The sequence below is a fragment of the Saccopteryx bilineata genome, chromosome 1, assembly GCF_036850765.1.
Source record: "Saccopteryx bilineata isolate mSacBil1 chromosome 1, mSacBil1_pri_phased_curated, whole genome shotgun sequence".
Taxonomy (NCBI): Eukaryota; Metazoa; Chordata; class Mammalia; order Chiroptera; family Emballonuridae; genus Saccopteryx; species Saccopteryx bilineata.
This window is the reverse complement of record NC_089490.1, coordinates 189698846-189716194: the sequence shown is the minus strand read 5'-3', so window position 1 is coordinate 189716194 and position 17349 is coordinate 189698846. Positions and strand designations below refer to the sequence as shown.

Genomic DNA, 17349 nt, shown 5'->3' with positions numbered 1-17349 from the left:
CAACATGGTTTATATTGACTGTAATGCTTCGTGCAAATGTCATAATTTTTGTTGATTTTTTAATTATTTCCAACTGTCACCATATCAATATGGAAAATAGATATATTTATTTCAAAGCTTATTGTGGTTTTATTCTATATGATATTTTTACTAATTAACTAGGTAAACCAATAAACATTTATTGATCTCTTCTACATTCCAGGTATTTCTCCAAATACTGAAAATATGGCAGTGAGGAAACCAAATAGTATTGCCTTTAGGCAGCTTTTATAAAAGGTAAAGAAAAAAATTCCTGTATATATGAATTTTTAAACAGCTTACTAATGGATGGTATATAAATGAAAGAGTAAGAGAAGAAATAATTCCTAGGATTGTATGGTAATAGAGTAAAAATCTTATAAAACTATAAAACAAAATCTGTGAGATGTGGTCAAAGTAGTCTTTTGAGAGGAAGTCATAGCTTTAAATATTTATAGTAGAAAAGAAATACATAATGTCAATTGTGTTAATACCTATTTTTAGTATTTAGAAAATGAATACTGGAGTCAACTCAAAGAAAATGGAAAAAATATATAATAAAAGCAAGAATTCTGATTAATGAAAACAAAGATGTCATTTTAACTAGAACATGATTATAAAGGAAACATACCAAATAGAAATAAACAGTGACCTAAAAGACTGAAAGAGCTTTTCTCTTAACCTTTCACCTACTCAAGCAAAATTTGTTTCATTTCTCCTTTCCCCTCAAGGTCAGCTCTAGCCACTGCTTTAAACTATAGGGTCTGCTGCCACATAAAATGTGGGTGCTATCTTATGACAAAGAGTGGCTGACACGGGAGGTTAAGACACCCATCCACGCCGTACCCACAAGCCCTTGTGGAAACTACTCCTTGTAAGTGGGTTTAATTTGCCCACACAATACCTCATATTTGCAGGGAAAAAGGAAACTTGGGGAAATTCAAAGTAATTAAGCACAAGCACTCGGAAGGATTGGTGCTAAGCAGCCTAGCAAAGGAGGTCATGACCTACAGCATCTTCCTTTAGCCTTTGCCAACGATATGCTCTCATCTCATCATTGAGCAAGTTCCTTCAACTCCCCAAGAGCAGACCTCTTTTTGAAGGAACTTAAGATAGATTTTAGCTTCGATTTCCATATCTTGAAGTTGTGTTAACTATAAACCTTGACAGACTTCCTTATTTTCCACTCTATTAATATATAAAATGGTTTACCAGCTCTGACATCACCTTGGCACCCCAATTATGATAATGTGAACACTGGCTCACACCACTGTTTACAAGTGCCCTGTTTTTTGCTAGATCCAAATGTCAGGAACAGTCTTACAGTCTTTGCTGGTCAGGGGAGGTGGGACTGTATATGCATTATTTATGTACATGTGTATGTATACATGTATGTGCATATGTATATGTATGTATATAGAAATAAAATGATGTCCTCTGACTGAGAGAGAGAGGTGATTGGAGCATCAGGAGTTAATTGTTCTTTGTACACACAAAGGGAACCAGGGTGGAATTATTCTTCCCCTCTCCTGACAGTCTGGGGTTATTTAGGGTGAAAAGCACTCTGGTTCAGTGTTTCCCAGACTTGCCTGTCAATAAGAGTCATCTAAGTGCTAGTTAAAAATGCAGATTCCTGAATCCTACTCAAGTGCTTCCAACTGGGGAGGTCTGGGATACACAGCCTAGGCTTCTATATTTTTAACTTGTGCCCCAAGATGACTTTATGATTGGACATGTTTGGGAAGCACTGCTCTACCTTGTTCCAGGGTCTAATAATTTTCAACCATATGCACATGCAGTCTTTTTTTTTTTTTTTTTTTTTACAGAGACAGAGAGTCAGAGAGGGATAGATAGGGACAGACAGACAGGAACAGAGAGAGATGAGAAGCATCAATCATTAGTTTCTCATTGCACATTGCAACACCTTAGTTGTTCATTGATTGCTTTCTCATATGTGTCTTGACCGCGGGCTTTCAGCAGACTGAGTGACCCCTTGCTCGAGCCAGCGACCTTGGGTCTAAGCTGGTGAGCTTTGCTCAAACCAGATAAGCCCATGATCAAGCTTGCGACCTCGGGGCCTCGAACCTGGGTCCTCGGCATCCCAGTCCAACGCTCTATTCTCTGCGCCATCACTTGGTCAGGCTTTTTTTTTTTTTTCTTTTACAGGGACAGAGAGAGAGAGTCAGAGAGAGGGATAGATAGGGACAGACAGACAGGAATGGAGAGATGAGAAGCATCAATCATCAGTTTTTTGTTGCGACACCTTAGTTGTTCATTGATTGCTTTCTCATATGTGCCTTGACCATGGGCCTTCAGCAGACCGAGTAACCCCTTGCTCAAGCCAGCGACTTTGGGTCCAAGCTGGTGAGCTTTGCTCAAACCAGATGAGCCCGCGCTCAAGCTGGCGACCTCGGGGTCTCGAACCTGAGTCCTTCCACATCCCAGTCCGATGCTCTATCCACTGTGCCACCACCTGGTCAGGTACATGCCATCTTAAGGGATTGTTTTCATAGTTTTCTCTCTGACTTACCTGATTTTACCAATTACCTCAATAGAAGAAGGCGGTGTTTATTAATCTGCCATAGTCACTTGGCGCACCTCTTTTGAACCACTCTGAGCCTCATTTCTTAAACCTGAAATATGGAGACAATATTAATCATACCATCTACATCCAAGGGTATTTTAGAGCATGCAGTAGACTAATGTAACATGTTACAAAAGACACATTTTATCTATGGAATAGGTGAATACATTTAATTATATGCTTTATTATAAAAATTCTACGATACATTGAAAATTTCATTTCCTTTAAAAAACAATAATAAATAAGACAAAGTGATAGACCTCATAAAGGTCACATTCCTGTTGTGAAGACAGGCAATCTATCTATTTATAAAATTATTGGCCCCCCCAAAATGTGCTTTGGGTTCTCTTCACAAACCTATAAGCTTTAGAAATAGCCTTGTCCTTTATCTGAAACGTGGATGAGATGACGAGGTTGGGAGAACTTGCATCATGTTCTCTCTTTATAATGGTCGGCATGTTCATAGTTTGTACTGACAACATGCCCAGTGAAACAGAGAAGGTCTCTTTTCATTTCTGAGAGCTGATGAATTAGGAATACGTAGCAGGGAGCCTGTTTTAGGATACTTAGGTTGCATCTCAGAGAAGCAAGAGATAAAACTCTGACCTTTAGGAACACAATGAATTCATAGAAAACCAGTCCTCTAGGCATCCACCCTGAAAAGTGTGCTCTTATCTACAGTCCACAGAGATGAGGTACGTTCTTCACTCAAAGAATGGCCATGTCTCGCTCATGAAAACTGTACAACTATGCCTGGACTAGAGGAGAGTCCAACTGTGTGAAGAGCTAGGAAGGGATTTGGATCCTGCCTTATTTATTATTGTGGGGATATTTTTTTCCTGAGTGAAAATGGCACATCAAGCAAGCATATTTTAAGCACAGATAATGTTGGCAGTTGCAGAACCTGGTTCTGGGTGCTCTTGTCCTTAAATTATACATAATCACTCTATTAAAGTGAGTCAGTTTGAACTCGTAGGTGACTTTATTTATTTTTATTTTTTTGCAAGTCCCTACTAAATTCTCTCTGTGAAATATGTTTTTCTTACCCCTGGATTCAAATTCTTGAAAACTCCATAGTGTTCCGAATCACTCTAGGATAATAAAATCTCTCTCTCTTCTTTTAGGTACTAGAAAGTTCTTTCAGGTTAACTATCACATCCATCACGTCTTGGCTCAAAGGTTCCCTTCCTTGACCATCTTACTACAATGCCAAGGCTTACTTCCAGCCCAGCATCCCATAATCATCTCCAAGTTGTTTTTTTCCACCTTCTCATAAATAACTCACAGGTTGTATTTGTGTTCTGTTGTCTTCACTAGTCAGTTCCTTGAGGTTAAGGGCTCTTTTCCTTTTCTGCATGTGTGGATGGTGTTTACTGATTGATCCCTTGAACCTAAAACAGTGGCAAGCACATTACCAGTGTTTACTCAATAAATATTTGTGGAAAGGGAAAGTGCCTCAGAAATCCAAATTCTCACCCAGCTTAAAGACTTCCTCTCTCCCAGCATGGGCTCACCTCAAGCAGGACACTGGTGGACAAGGACACTGGAGGTGGCTTCTCTGTTCTTCAGTTCCTCACTCCCCCCCACTAATCAGCTGCTACATGTGGCTGCAAGGGGCAGGATGGGAAGGAAGAGAACACAACATTTCTTGTGCTTGCATTTTGGCATCAGGCACAATTTAATCACAATTGTGACAGAGGCTGACTTTGCTTGTACTTTTCCTTGTAGGGTGGTTTGTGGGTTCGTAGATGTCACATTGCTGAAGTTCTCTCACCTAAGTGACATTGGTGATCATTTGACTGGCAGGTAGGCTGCTTGGAATACTACTTAGCTTCTGTATCCAAATGTTTTATTTTCTGTGCCTCAGATCCAAATAATACACCTCCTGGTGCTTACTGCAGGCTGTGTTATTACACTGACTGTACAGAAATAGGAGGCAGAGTAAACCCACCCCATATATACCTCGGCCCTGGCTCTCTGCCTGGTCTGTATTGTGATTGGGGGGAACAAGAAAAAAGATAAAAAATAATAATAATAGGAGCTTGTCATAACCAGTAAAACTATTATGTAACATAAAGGTTTATAAAGGCAAAACAAAACCCCTCTTGTTATTCCCCAAATAAACTAAATCAATGCTAATCAACCTTTTCCCTAGCTTGCTTCTTGTTAGTATAAATTACATGCAAGCATACCTACAAATGTGGAATTTCTCTGTGTGTATTTATTTTTGCTTAATTAAAAGAACTCTCTGCTCATTGCTTTGATAAATTGTACATATCGTGGTCCTGCCATTTTTTCTAATGTCTTTATTCAGATAAAATCAGCATGCTGAACAAGCATGATTAATGACATCATCAAACAAACTTTGCTTTTTGTCTCTTGTCTCTCACTCTTCTTTATCAATTATTCAGGGTGTTTAATCTTTCCTTGACCTTGAATATAAATTAAGGTCACTTTAAGTCTCAAATACAGACTCAGTTAGATAAATATAATGCTCACTCCTAGATATTGAGTTGAGTTAACATTAATATTTTCTTCCCTTTCCCTGTTTAGATCCTCTTCATTACTTTATTTTAATGTAAGCTCTGAATCTAGGTGGAACTATTGCATATAATATGAGAAGGCTGCCAAGCAGGGTCACTCATGGGACTATAGTTGGGGACACATGACAGCAAGCTGGAACTGTAGGCTCAGACTTTCATATGGCAAGTAGATCCAGGAAATCTAGGTTCCCAGGGCTTCCTAGGGATTGGCTCATTTAAATAATCAGTCTCTGAGCTGTAGTAGCTGTCCCTAGTCATTTGGTACGTGGTACTGGGAGCGACTGGGGTGTGTGCCTCATAGCCTGAAAAGGGGAGTGGGTGTGGTGGGGCCTTAGCAAACTGTCCACAAAGGGGAATTGAGTTTTAGCCACAACTTCAATATTGGGTCATGACAGCACTTGTGAAATGTATTACCAGAGACATCACCTTTCCAGCACAGCAGTGACACGTGCAAGGGGAAGATGTCAGGTTCAAGACTTGGCACTTCTGCCCCCTGTCAAAGTGAGCAGGGTTTTGCTGGCGGAACCCAGAGGTTGGAATTTTGTGGTCCGACTCTGTGTCTTTTCTTTTCTTTTTTTTTTTTTTTGCATTTTTCTGAAGCTGGAAACAGGGAGAGACAGTCAGACAGACTCCCGCATGCGCCCGACCGGGATCCACCCGGCACGCCCACCAGGGGCGACGCTCTGCCCACCAGGGGGCGATGCTCTGCCCATCCTGGGCGTCGCCATGTTGCGACCAGAGCCACTCTAGCGCCCGGGGCAGAGGCCACAGAGCCATCCCCAGTGCCCGGGCCATCTTTGCTCCAATGGAGCCTTGGCTGCGGGAGGGGAAGAGAGAGACAGAGAGGGAAAGCGCAGCGGAGGGGTGGAGAAGCAAATGGGCGCTTCTCCTGTGTGCCCTGGCCGGGAATTGAACTCGGGTCCTCCGCACGCTAGGCCGTCTGTGTCTTTTCTAAACTCGATTATCTGGGCCTCCTAGACCTCCTCAGAGACATCCTGTGTTAGTCTGGGTTCTCCATCTCTAGACAGAGGTTATATAAGGCATGGCTCATGCAAATTATGGAGGCTGGCAAGTTCCATGATCTGCAGGTGAGTCAGCAACTTGAAGACCCAGGAAAGCTGATGGTCTTGTTCTAGCTTGAGTCTAAAGCAGCGGTTCTCAACCTGTGGGTCGCGACCCACAGGTTGAGAACCGCTGGTCTAAAAAGCAGGGGTCCCCAAACTTTTTACACAGGGGGCCAGTTCACTGTCCCTCAGACCATTGGAGGGCCGGACTATAAAAAAAAACTATGAACAAATCCCTATGCACACTGCACATATCTTATTTTAAAGTAAAAAAACAAAACGGGAACAAATAAAATATTTAAAATAAAGAACAAGTAAATTTAAATCAACAAACTGACCAGTATTTCAATGGGAACTATGCTCCTCTCACTGACCACCAATGAAAGAGGTGCCCCTTCCGGAAGTGCAGCGGGGGCCGGATAAATGGCCTCAGGGGGCCGCATGCGGCCCGCGGGCCGTAGTTTGGGGACCCCTGGTCTAAAGGCTTGTTAACTATGAGAGCCAATGGTGTAGTTCTAGTCTGAAAGCTAGCAGGCTCAAGATGCAGGAAGAGCCAATGTTTCAGTTAGAGTACAAAAGCAGGAAAAATAAGTGTTCCAGGTAGTTAGGCAGAATGCTTTCTCTTACTTGGGGGAGAGTCAGTTTTTTGTTCTATTCAGGCCTTCAACTGACTGGATGAGGCCATGCACATTGAGAGGGCAGTCTGCTTTACTCAGTCTACTGATAAAAATGATAATATCATCTGGAAACACACTGATCAAAATTCTCAGAATAATGTTGGCCCAGAAAGCTGGACTTCATGAGTTAGTCAAGTTGACACATAAAGTTAATCCTCATACATTCTTTGATATACAGTATTTATTTTCAATTTACTGGAATAGATTCTGTTAAATTTTTCTCTTGTATTTTTCTAAAGTGAGAAGGGGGAGGCAGTCCCACATGTGCCCGAACAGGATTCACCCAGCATGCCCACTAGGGGGTGATGCTCTGCCCATCTGGGGAGTTACTCTGTTGTGGCCAGAGATATTCTAGTACCTGAGGTGGAGGCCATGGAGCCAGCCTCAGCACCTGGGCCAATTTTGCTCCAATGGAGCTTTGGTAATGCAAGTACTTAAGTCTAACATAAGTATATATATATTTCTGAGAAGAGCTTTTGCTATATCCAATAGATTTTTATAACCATTTGGCCTTTATATTGTTTTTACTTTGTCTTCTTAAATTTAAATTTCTCTTTGATTCAACCACTACTTTAAAATTAACTTTCTTTCTCTCTCTCTTTCTTTTTTTATTTCTTTCTTTCTTTCTTTCTTTCTTTCTTTCTTTCTTTCTTTCTTTCTTTCTTTCATCTTCTCTCTTTTTATAAGTGAGAAGCAGGGAGGCAGAGACAAACTCCTGTATGATCCCCAATCAGAATCCACCCAGCAAGATCCCTACTGGGCAAAGCTGTGCCCATCTGGAGCCACTGCTCTGTTGCTTGGCAATGAAGCTATTTTAGTGCCTGAAGTGAGGCCATGGTGCCATCCTCAGCACCTGAGGCCAACCTACAGAACCATTGAGCCATGACTGCAAGACAAGAAGAAGAGTGGGTGGAGAAGCAGATGGTAGTTTTTCCTGTGTGCCCTGACTAGGAATTGAACCCAGTACTTCCACACATCTGCTGACATTCTACCACTGAGCCAACCAGCCAGCCCCTAAAATTAATTTTCTAATTTTATGTAATAAAATTTTCCCCCTAAACCTTCTATCCAGTTAAGATTAGAGTAATGGTCTATAAGATTTATACATGTTTAAATTTAAGGTATTTTTTGTCTAAATTGATAAACAGGATTTTTAGATATTCAATGAATGTACAAAAAATACTTTTTCTCAAATTACTTAAAGTTCTATATACCCTAGGAAATTTGAGAGTTGAATATTATTACTTATTTCTTATTTATAATACCTGTTCTATTTCTTAAAAAAATACTGAGTTCGGTTGTTTCTAATAAGTTCTCTTTGCTATTTATTTATTTATTTATTTATTTATTTATTTATTGGTATTTTTCTGAAGTGAGAAGGTTGGGGGGAAGACAGACAGACTCTCACAAGACTGGGATCCACCCGGCATGCCCACCAGAGGGTGATGCTCGGCTCTTCTGGAGCATTGCTCTGCTGCAACCAGAGCCATTCTAGCGCCTGAAGTAGAGGCCATGGAGCCATCCTCAACACTCAGGCCAATTTTGCTCCCATGGAGCCTTGGCTGCGGGAGGGAAAGAGATAGATAGAGGGGAAGGAGGTGGGGGGAAGGGTAGAGAAGCAGATGGGCACTTCTCCTGTGTGCCCTGGCTGAAAATCAAACCCAGGACTTCCATCTTTGCTCTTTAAATATTTTTTATTATAGATATATATAGGTCTCATTCAAATGTATGATTTTTTCACACATTTTACTTTTTAAATATTTTTTTTATTGGTAAGTGAATTTAATCTTAAACCCCTCTCTGTATGTTAATATAGCCATTTTGGCTTTTTTTCAGTGGTTACAACAACATTTGAATATCTCTTCAACCCATATATAATACTTTGTTCTCTATGAACAGAATAAATTTTTTAAATGTAAATAGTTTGCTCTTTAAAAGAAAGTACTTCAGTACTTTAATTAATTTACTTGATGTTATTACTTACATGTTACTTTATGTATTATTTATTCTACTTTATTATTTTCCCTTATTTTTAATGATTATCAATTTACTCCTAATCTTCTTTTCTCCTTATTTATATGAGAGTTATATTGTACTTTTATTTTTTAGATTTTAAAAAAATTCATTTTAGAGAAGATAGAAAAAGAGAGGAGAAAGAAGGGGGGAAAGAGCAGGAAGAATCCACTCCCCTATGTGCTCAGGGTTTCGAACCGGCGACCTCAGCATGCCAGGTCGATACTTTGTCCACTGCGCCACCACAGGTCAGGCCTATACTGCACTTTTCCATTCCATCAGACTTTATATCTTTTCTGATATTTGTACCGATTTCTCTAGTAATTCCACAGAGGCTACTTTAGCTTTTCCATTTCCTTCTTCTGTGTCTCTCCACTTTTCTTCTTTTTTGCCCAATCTTCCCTAAGTCTGTTTTGCTGAATTAGCTTTGAACTTTGAGGTTCAGACTTTTTTTAAATTCCTTTTTAACTTTCTCACATCTATTTTTAAGACTTTCTATTTAAATCATCTATATTTTGCACTTCACTTTGGTGATATTTAAACCAAAATGTTTTATGGCATTTTTTCAAAGGCAAAGGCCAAAGTCAGTGAAAAAGTCAGAACGGTTAGTAAAGAGTTAGCTCAAAAGCACGTGATCTGGGTAGAATGCACAGAGTCGAGTGTAGACCAACACAGGAGGCCAGGGCAGGGTAAAGCCTCTGAGTAAAAGATACGACAGGGTGAGCTGCTGGAGTTGTCATTAAGCCTTATGCTTCTTGCACATTTCAACCCTGCTTCTTGAGGGGAAATGGATGGAATTTCTGATAGACCCTGGCCAGGGGATATAAAGGCAGGAGCATGGTAGTTATAGCCACACAGATTTGGTCTCAAATAACTTCTCTACCACTTCTTAGTAGGTGATATCAGGACATCACTGGCCTCTAGAGCCTGTTTCCTATATGCGAAAAAGAAATAACAACAACCATCTCACAAATTGCTACGAAAACATAAAAGACCACAGCCCTCTGCAGTGGGTACTATTAGGCACTCAAGTGATACTGGGATTCTGTCTTTCCCTTGACCACAGCTGATATTTGCCTCAAGACAGTACAACTAATTTGAAATTCAAACCTCACATCCCTCCTGCTGGGAAGAAGAGCAATTGAAAGAATAACACCTTTCCCCTCCAGCCAAGCATGTCTGCTTCCATTTCTGTGCTCACTTTCTGTCTTTGTCCAGACACATATACCGAGTTGGAAGTACCTTGAACTGTCATATTTGTGTCTTGCAAAAATATTCTTTTGGCTTTGACAGGCAGATACTTTTTGGCTTATGTCTTCCTAGTAAGAGGTGTTTATAAATCACTAGAGTTTTCAATTTGAACCTGAGATCTAGTCAACTACAAAGTGAAACAAAAACTCAAGATAGCTGAGGGACAACATTAAATTTTGATTAATCTGGTATCCTGGAGTGTCTCTAAGCAACACTACCCTCCTTACAAAATGATTTATTGCCTGACGTGTCGACTTGGGAAATACACAAGTTTTCAACTTAAAGGAACTTTTACAGGGAAACTGGTCCACACTCTGCCTCCAGGCACAGTCTTCTAACACTGTCACTGCCTAAGTTCTCTTTACTTATTTCCTCCCTTCTTAGACATCAGGTTTAAAAACATTTTTTCTAGATATATATTAAATAAAAGCTTCTTCTTCAAGTAATTCATCAAGGACCCCTTGGTTAACCTCATATAACCAGTTATTGACTGAGACACTCTCTGTCCCCATCCAAAGGAAATACACACTGCATTCTGGTTAACCGTATGGCAGCTGAACTGTAGATAAATATAAAATCCTTTTATTATTGTTAAGCTTTTTAACTCTCAGCATTGTATCAGAGTCACCGCCTCTAGTTGTTGGCTGTGAGACTGTATCCTAGGGATGGAAACTGGATAAGTCCACATAGGGCCACAGTGGTGCTCCAATTCTGGTTTCCCAAATAAACATATCAACATCACCAGAAGCTTATTAGAAATGAATATTTTCAGATCCCACCACAAAACCCACTGAGGGAAAAACTCCATACCCTGTGTTTTCAAGAGCGCTCCAGGTGATTGTGACGATACATGCGAAAGCTTGAAAGCCAGTGGATTAGAGAGCAAACCATCACATCTCCAGGGTTTTCTACAGAACCAATGAAAAATGCATACATAGCAACCAACATAACTGCGTGGTGACGGCAGGCAAGCCAAAATGTTAGCATTGACAATCATCTGGAAACCCTCTGTGTCTACTTTTGCACACCCCAAGGTGGGAATTGGGGGTTTAAGCCAACAGTGTGGAAAGCATTAGCCATTATTCTACAAATTAATTTATTAAGTTGTCCATTGTACAGACTGCAAGAATCCTGGGGTCCTTGTGAGGAAGAGAACAGAGTCTGAGGACAAAGTTTCAGTCACTACTAGACATTTATGCTCAAATTCTGGAATTCAAGTTACGTGGCCTCTCTGCCTAGGAAGTCATTGCTTTGGGAATTCAACTAGAATCCTCTTCGTCAACGGTCTCTTCCGGTGGTTCTCAAAGTCAAGTGTGAACAAAATGTCATTTGAAAAACACATTTCTGGATCTTCCCCAGAAATTGCATTATTCACAAAATATTGAGGAAATGCAGACAGGGGCATAAACCACATTTTGATAAACATTACTAGATCAACCTCTCCCTACCCATTCTTCCAGTGATACCAGAGCGCTCATTCTATAGGGCAAACTTGACCATGTCAGCCTCCACCAAAAAAATAGTTTGATAATGCCCTTATATCTTGAAGAATAATGCCCCTATCTTTTTTTTTAATTTTTTTTATTTATTCATTTTAGAGAGGAGAGGGAGAGGCAGAGAGAGAGGAGAGACAGAGAGAGAGAAGGGGGGGGAGGAGCTGGAAGCATCAACTCCCATATGTGCCTTGACCAGGCAAGCCCAGGGTTTCGAACTGGCGACCTCAGCATTTCCAGGTCGACGCTTTATCCACTGCGCCACCACAGGTCAGGCTAATGCCCCTATCTTTAGCTAGCAAAGATACCTATTTTTGTACATGTATGGATGCTTGTCTGATCTTTTCCCAGAAAGTATTTAAAGTAAATTATAAAAGCATACATACATCAATAAAACAAAACAAAACAAAACAAAAGACAGGTGGGGAAATCTTTATGGGGACAAATAAAAGTGGGAAAAATAAGAGAAAGCCCAGAGTGAGAGCAGGACCCAAATGAGATATACCCAGTGAGGCCCTGTGCAGTTGCTAGAAGGGGGCCCCAAATATGGTTCAAATAGTCTAGCAAAAAATGCAGAGACATACATGATTGGCTAAATAAGTAATAGATTTCAGAAGGAAAATAATCTATCTAGCTAATGAGGATTACAATGGCTTGTCTTGATATTGAGATGAGAGAGAATTTGTTCATGTGAGTCCCAAGAAGTAGACACATTGCAATATATTAAATGCTGTCCTTATGATAAATATGGCAATAGGTTTCCTAAGGTTGTTTCATATGTTTTTGTACGTTGACCAGTGGTATGATGCCTGACACGAAGGCTGGAAGAGATGGGGTGTTCGTGCCTCTGTTTTAATCAACGGATAGATTTTAAAGCATCTAGAGCAGTGGTGGTCAACCTGGTCCCTACCATCCACAAGTGGGCGTTCCAGCTTTCATGGTGGGCAGGAGCAGAGCAACCAAAGTATAAATAAAAAGATAGATTTAACTAGAGTAAGTTGTTTTATAAAGATTTATTCTGCCAAACTTAGCGAAAATCTGACATAAAGTACTTGGTAAGTAATTATTATTATGTGCTTTAACTTGCTGTAACTCTGCTTTATAAATTTTATAAAGTAAAGTTACTTCCCTACTTTATAAATCACCATTACTGTGGAACCGGTAGGCGGTTAGAAAATTTTACTACTAACAGAGATACAAAAGTGGGTGGTAGGTATAAAAAGGTTTGACTACCCCTACACTAGAGTAAAGTTCTACAAAATTTACTAGGAGTTGGGCATGAGTTAAAAAAAATATGATATTAAATTTTAATCCAGCAACTATAAATGCTACCTCCCTCCACTGAGCTTCAGATAAGTATTGGACAACAAGAAATTCCAGGTTGTACTTGGGAAAACACCTGGAGTACAACCCTTGTATGATGTTGTAGCAGTGTATGAAACATATTTAACAATATGGGCCAGATTGGCTAAGGTGAGTTTGTCATGTCATCTCAGTTGGAGTCTCTGCTGAGTTTCCCAGTGGATGTACTCTATTGCTACTCCATATTTCTATGTTGTTTATATCACATTAAACAAATGAATATAATTTATCTTGCATTACTGAAATATTTCCTGGTATTTTGATACTTATAACCTATCAATGCCATGAAGATTTTGTTGAACTTATTATAAAAGATTTTTTACATTTAAAAATATAATGTAATACAATATTAGATATGCTTCTTAAAACATCCATACATTATTACTACTCCCATCACATTCTGTTATACGTTTTATATTAGATATCTTCTACCCAACTTTACATTCCCTGTTAGAAGCAAACATACAAACACCACACACATTCTCTGACAAATGTCAAGCATCTATGGGATACCTTATTCATGCATGTATAAGCAAGTGGCTACAAATGGGCCTTATGTATACAAGACAAGCAATGCATATTTGATAAGTGAATAAATGACAGAAATAACATATAAATAAGGAATATATGAGCATATAATCTGTTTTTGGACTCTTCCACTCAAGGCACCAAGGAATGATTTATATTAAGGGCAATTAAAGCAGACTCAATGAATCAACTTGCCAGTGAATCCTCACACTGTGCTTGGTTTGGTTTCCTTTGCAGCCAGTTGGGATCTTTGCAAAATAGTTTACATGCTTTCTTCTTAGCCACATTTCTGGCTGTATTCACCTAGAATTTGCAATCCTAAGTGTTTTGTAAATGAAAATCCTAAATATACCTGAAATTGATTTCCTACTGCAGTTTGAGTTTACTAAACCCTTTGTAAATAATAAAAGCTTTACAGTCAATAAGCTTGCCATATAGCTGTTATTCAGGTAACTAGGACTAGTGCAGTCCATGAGCAGGTAAATAAATGTATCTGATGTCACAAGATTTATAACTTGGAAGGCTGTAGTTAGTGTGAAGAAGGAGAAACAATAGTAGGTTGAGGCCCTGGCTGGTTGGCTCAGTGGTAGAGCATCAGCCCAGCATGTGGATGTCCTGGGTTTGATTCCTGGTCAGGGCACATAGGAGAAGTGACTATCTGCTTCTCCACCCTTCCCCTCCCCCTTTTCTCTCTTTCTCTTCCCATCCTGTAGCCATGGCTCAATTGGTTCAAGTGAGTTGGCCCTGGGTGCTGAAAATGGCTCTGAATCTCTGGCCTCAAGTGCTAAAAATAGCTCAGTTGCTGAGCAACAGCCCTAAATGGGCAGAGCATTGCCCCATAAGTGGCTTGCCAGGTGGATTCTGCTTGGAGTGCATGTGGAAGTCTGTCTCTCTCTGTCTCTCTTTCTCTCACTAGAAAAAAAAATAGTGGGTCAAAGTAGTACATTAGTTGAAAGATAAAAATCTTAAAATAGCTCCAATGAGCAACAAGAGTGAATTCAGTTGGTCAGGGAGATACTATACATACAATGGTTTTCCAGCTTCGCTTTCTTAAAAAGACCTAGCATTACAACTGCCTCCTAGAAAACTATGTCAGAACTTCAGGCACCCAGGCATTCATGTAATTTTTAACTCTTAAGATGATTTCAAGGGATAGCAAAGGTTTTTGCCCCACTGCTACCATTGAAACTGACCTAAATGCAAAACCCTGGACTTGGAGAAAAGCATGTAGGTGGTGAGCAGGGGCAGCATATTAGAATGGCTTTGATATCGTTCCTCAAGAGGTTGAAATTTCTCATACAGCCCATATGCCATATGTGGGTTATGACTGGAGCTACATTTTTAAACCCTATTCATAGTAAATGTTTATATTAAAGAGTTTATCTAGTTTAGGAGGAAAAAGAAAATGACCTGGTTTAAGATGCACAGAAGGAAAAACATGGACACTGAGTCAGATACCTCAAAGGGCAGGAGAGTCCCCTCCCCCTTGTGCTGGGAACATGGAGCCTTTCTTCCAGACACTCAGGCAGAAGAGAAAACCCAGCAGGTGTAGTTTGCCTTGAATAAAGATCACAGATTCTTCTTAATCACCACCTTTCCTTTTTATGGGGCAAGTGTAAGTTATTGTCAGTTTCATCATTTGTAATCGGAGCCTGAAACAGATGCTGCAGGTTTAGTTTAAAATGATATGTGTGTCTTATAACAGCCTGCAATATGCTCCCCGAGGACTCTTACCTCCGCATTTCATAAACTCAGCACAAGGGAGCTTACTCTTAAAAGCATTTTGAGTTAAATTAAGCACAATGAATACAACGTTATTTAGAGATAACAGTTACTGGAGGTATTATAGGGCTCTTATGTCTGCTTTGAGTGGGTATTTGCCTTAATGACTTTGTTGAACATGCTTTCATTTGCTGGCTTATATGATTTAAAGTGCTATTACAACTATTGTCTTTAGGACTTTTGCTACCAACAAGTGGCATTCATAGTTTGACTTTCTTGATATTTAAACGTATCAACAGCTTTTTATCAGCTATAAGCAATTAAAATCAAATAGTAAGTCATAATAAAATGTCGACAAAAGTACAAAATATTTAGGATCAACCATTATAATAACTACACAGCATATGAGAAATGAAAAACTTTAAACTTATTTTGAACACATAGAGAGCAATGCATACATTATTTTTTATGGCAAACAATATTTCAAAGAAATAAAATTCATTCCAAATTAATGTTTTGGTTTAATGTAATTCTAATTAATCAAATCTTAACTAGATTTATTTAGACTTTGACACAATAACCATTCGAAAGAATAAATAAGCCTAAAAGTCTAAGAAAAAAGGAGAGCTTAGTATTAGAAAAATTTAAAATACAAACATATAATACTGGTAAAAGAGCAACAGATGAATTAAAAAAATAAATAACGCCATTATTCATAATTATTTTGTGATAAAGTTAACAACTGTTAGAGAATGGAGGACTATTCATTGAATGATTGTGAGTAATAGATGATTACTTTGAAAATTATAATGTTTGATTTTTCATTCATGCCATATGTCAAAATAAATTTTAGATATACTAAAAAGTTTATAGCAAAAGTAATATAAAATGCTATACATGATATATATAAATATTCTTTGATATATGAATAGAGAACTTCACAAACATACAAGATACGTTTTTTTAAAATTATAAATATCTATTTTTATACATAAAAATAAAACATTTTTGTTCATAATAACATTGATGAAAATGAAAAGATATTTTTAGAATAATATTTGTTATAAGCATGATGGATGTAGTTTTTACCCTTAGTTATGTAATGGAGATGTTATATTTGCCCTTGCTAATTCCCATTTCCAATTAGGGGCACTTCACCTAAATACTCAGCCATGGGTCTTACAGTCCTTGACAGTAGAAGGAAAATCTCTGTAGAGAAACGATATGTGCACTCCTTGTGGCCCAAGGAGTTGTGGGAATGGCAAAGAAGACACAAGTGGAGAAGACTGTGAATTGTCAGTCACTGTCTACCACCTTATCCTCACATCCATCAAGTCTACTTCTTGAGGGGCAGATACAACAAACAAACTATAGAAATGATCCCTGAAAGTATAGTTTTGAGGAGCAGATTTAAAACATCTAAAAAGTTAAGGAGTAGACCACATGGTAAGCGGCTTGCTATATACTAGAAGTAACATGTGGTTACTTCTATCATGGTACTGTGGTGGCTCAGAAGTGATATTAGATGGTGAGAGAGATGCTCAGATAGTATCTCTGGTTTCCACTGTCCTATGCATGTCAAACAAGGGACACAGAGGTGCCTATATGCCTACTGAGGAAACAGAAAGGTACTTGGACAGGGGTTTATAAACCAAGAGCAAATGGCCAGAGTCAGGGACTCTCATGAAGGATGCCAGCCCATTATGCTCGCACTACTAAATGGGACCCAATCACACTCAGCCATCACTAGTCCAAGGAACAATCAGCCCAACCACTCCCCAAGCTCTATCTGAGGACTCATCACCTCTGAGGTCATGAGATCAGAGAAGGGAGAGATGGCAGGGAGCACAAAAGGTAAATGACTTGTGAAGGTGAGAGTATTTGTAGGTAAAGGGGCTTACCACCGCTTCCTATATCTGTTATATAAGCACATTTCTGGTCAAATGATATGTGTTGCCTACCTGTCTATTTCTGAAGACAACAGCATTCCTCCCCTGGAAAGTGAATCCCTGAGGGTCTGGAGTAAAGACAGACCCCTTAGGATGATCTTCTTCTTCCTTTACTGCTCTATGCCCTCTTTCTACATTGCTCTTG

General features: G+C 39.3%; 1 non-coding gene and 1 pseudogene across 1 annotated transcript; one reads left to right on the top strand and one right to left on the bottom strand.

Moving 5' to 3' along the window:
• The first annotated feature begins 4481 nt into the window (after nucleotides 1-4481).
• Nucleotides 4482-4613, top strand: LOC136321268 (small nucleolar RNA SNORA51). The gene has a single exon (XR_010728538.1). It is a non-coding gene; the product is annotated as a small nucleolar RNA SNORA51 (small nucleolar RNA).
• Nucleotides 4614-16547: 11934 nt separating this feature from the next.
• LOC136321523 (small nucleolar RNA U3) lies at nucleotides 16548-16654 on the bottom strand (annotated as a pseudogene).
• Between the last annotated feature and the right edge of the window lie 695 nt (nucleotides 16655-17349).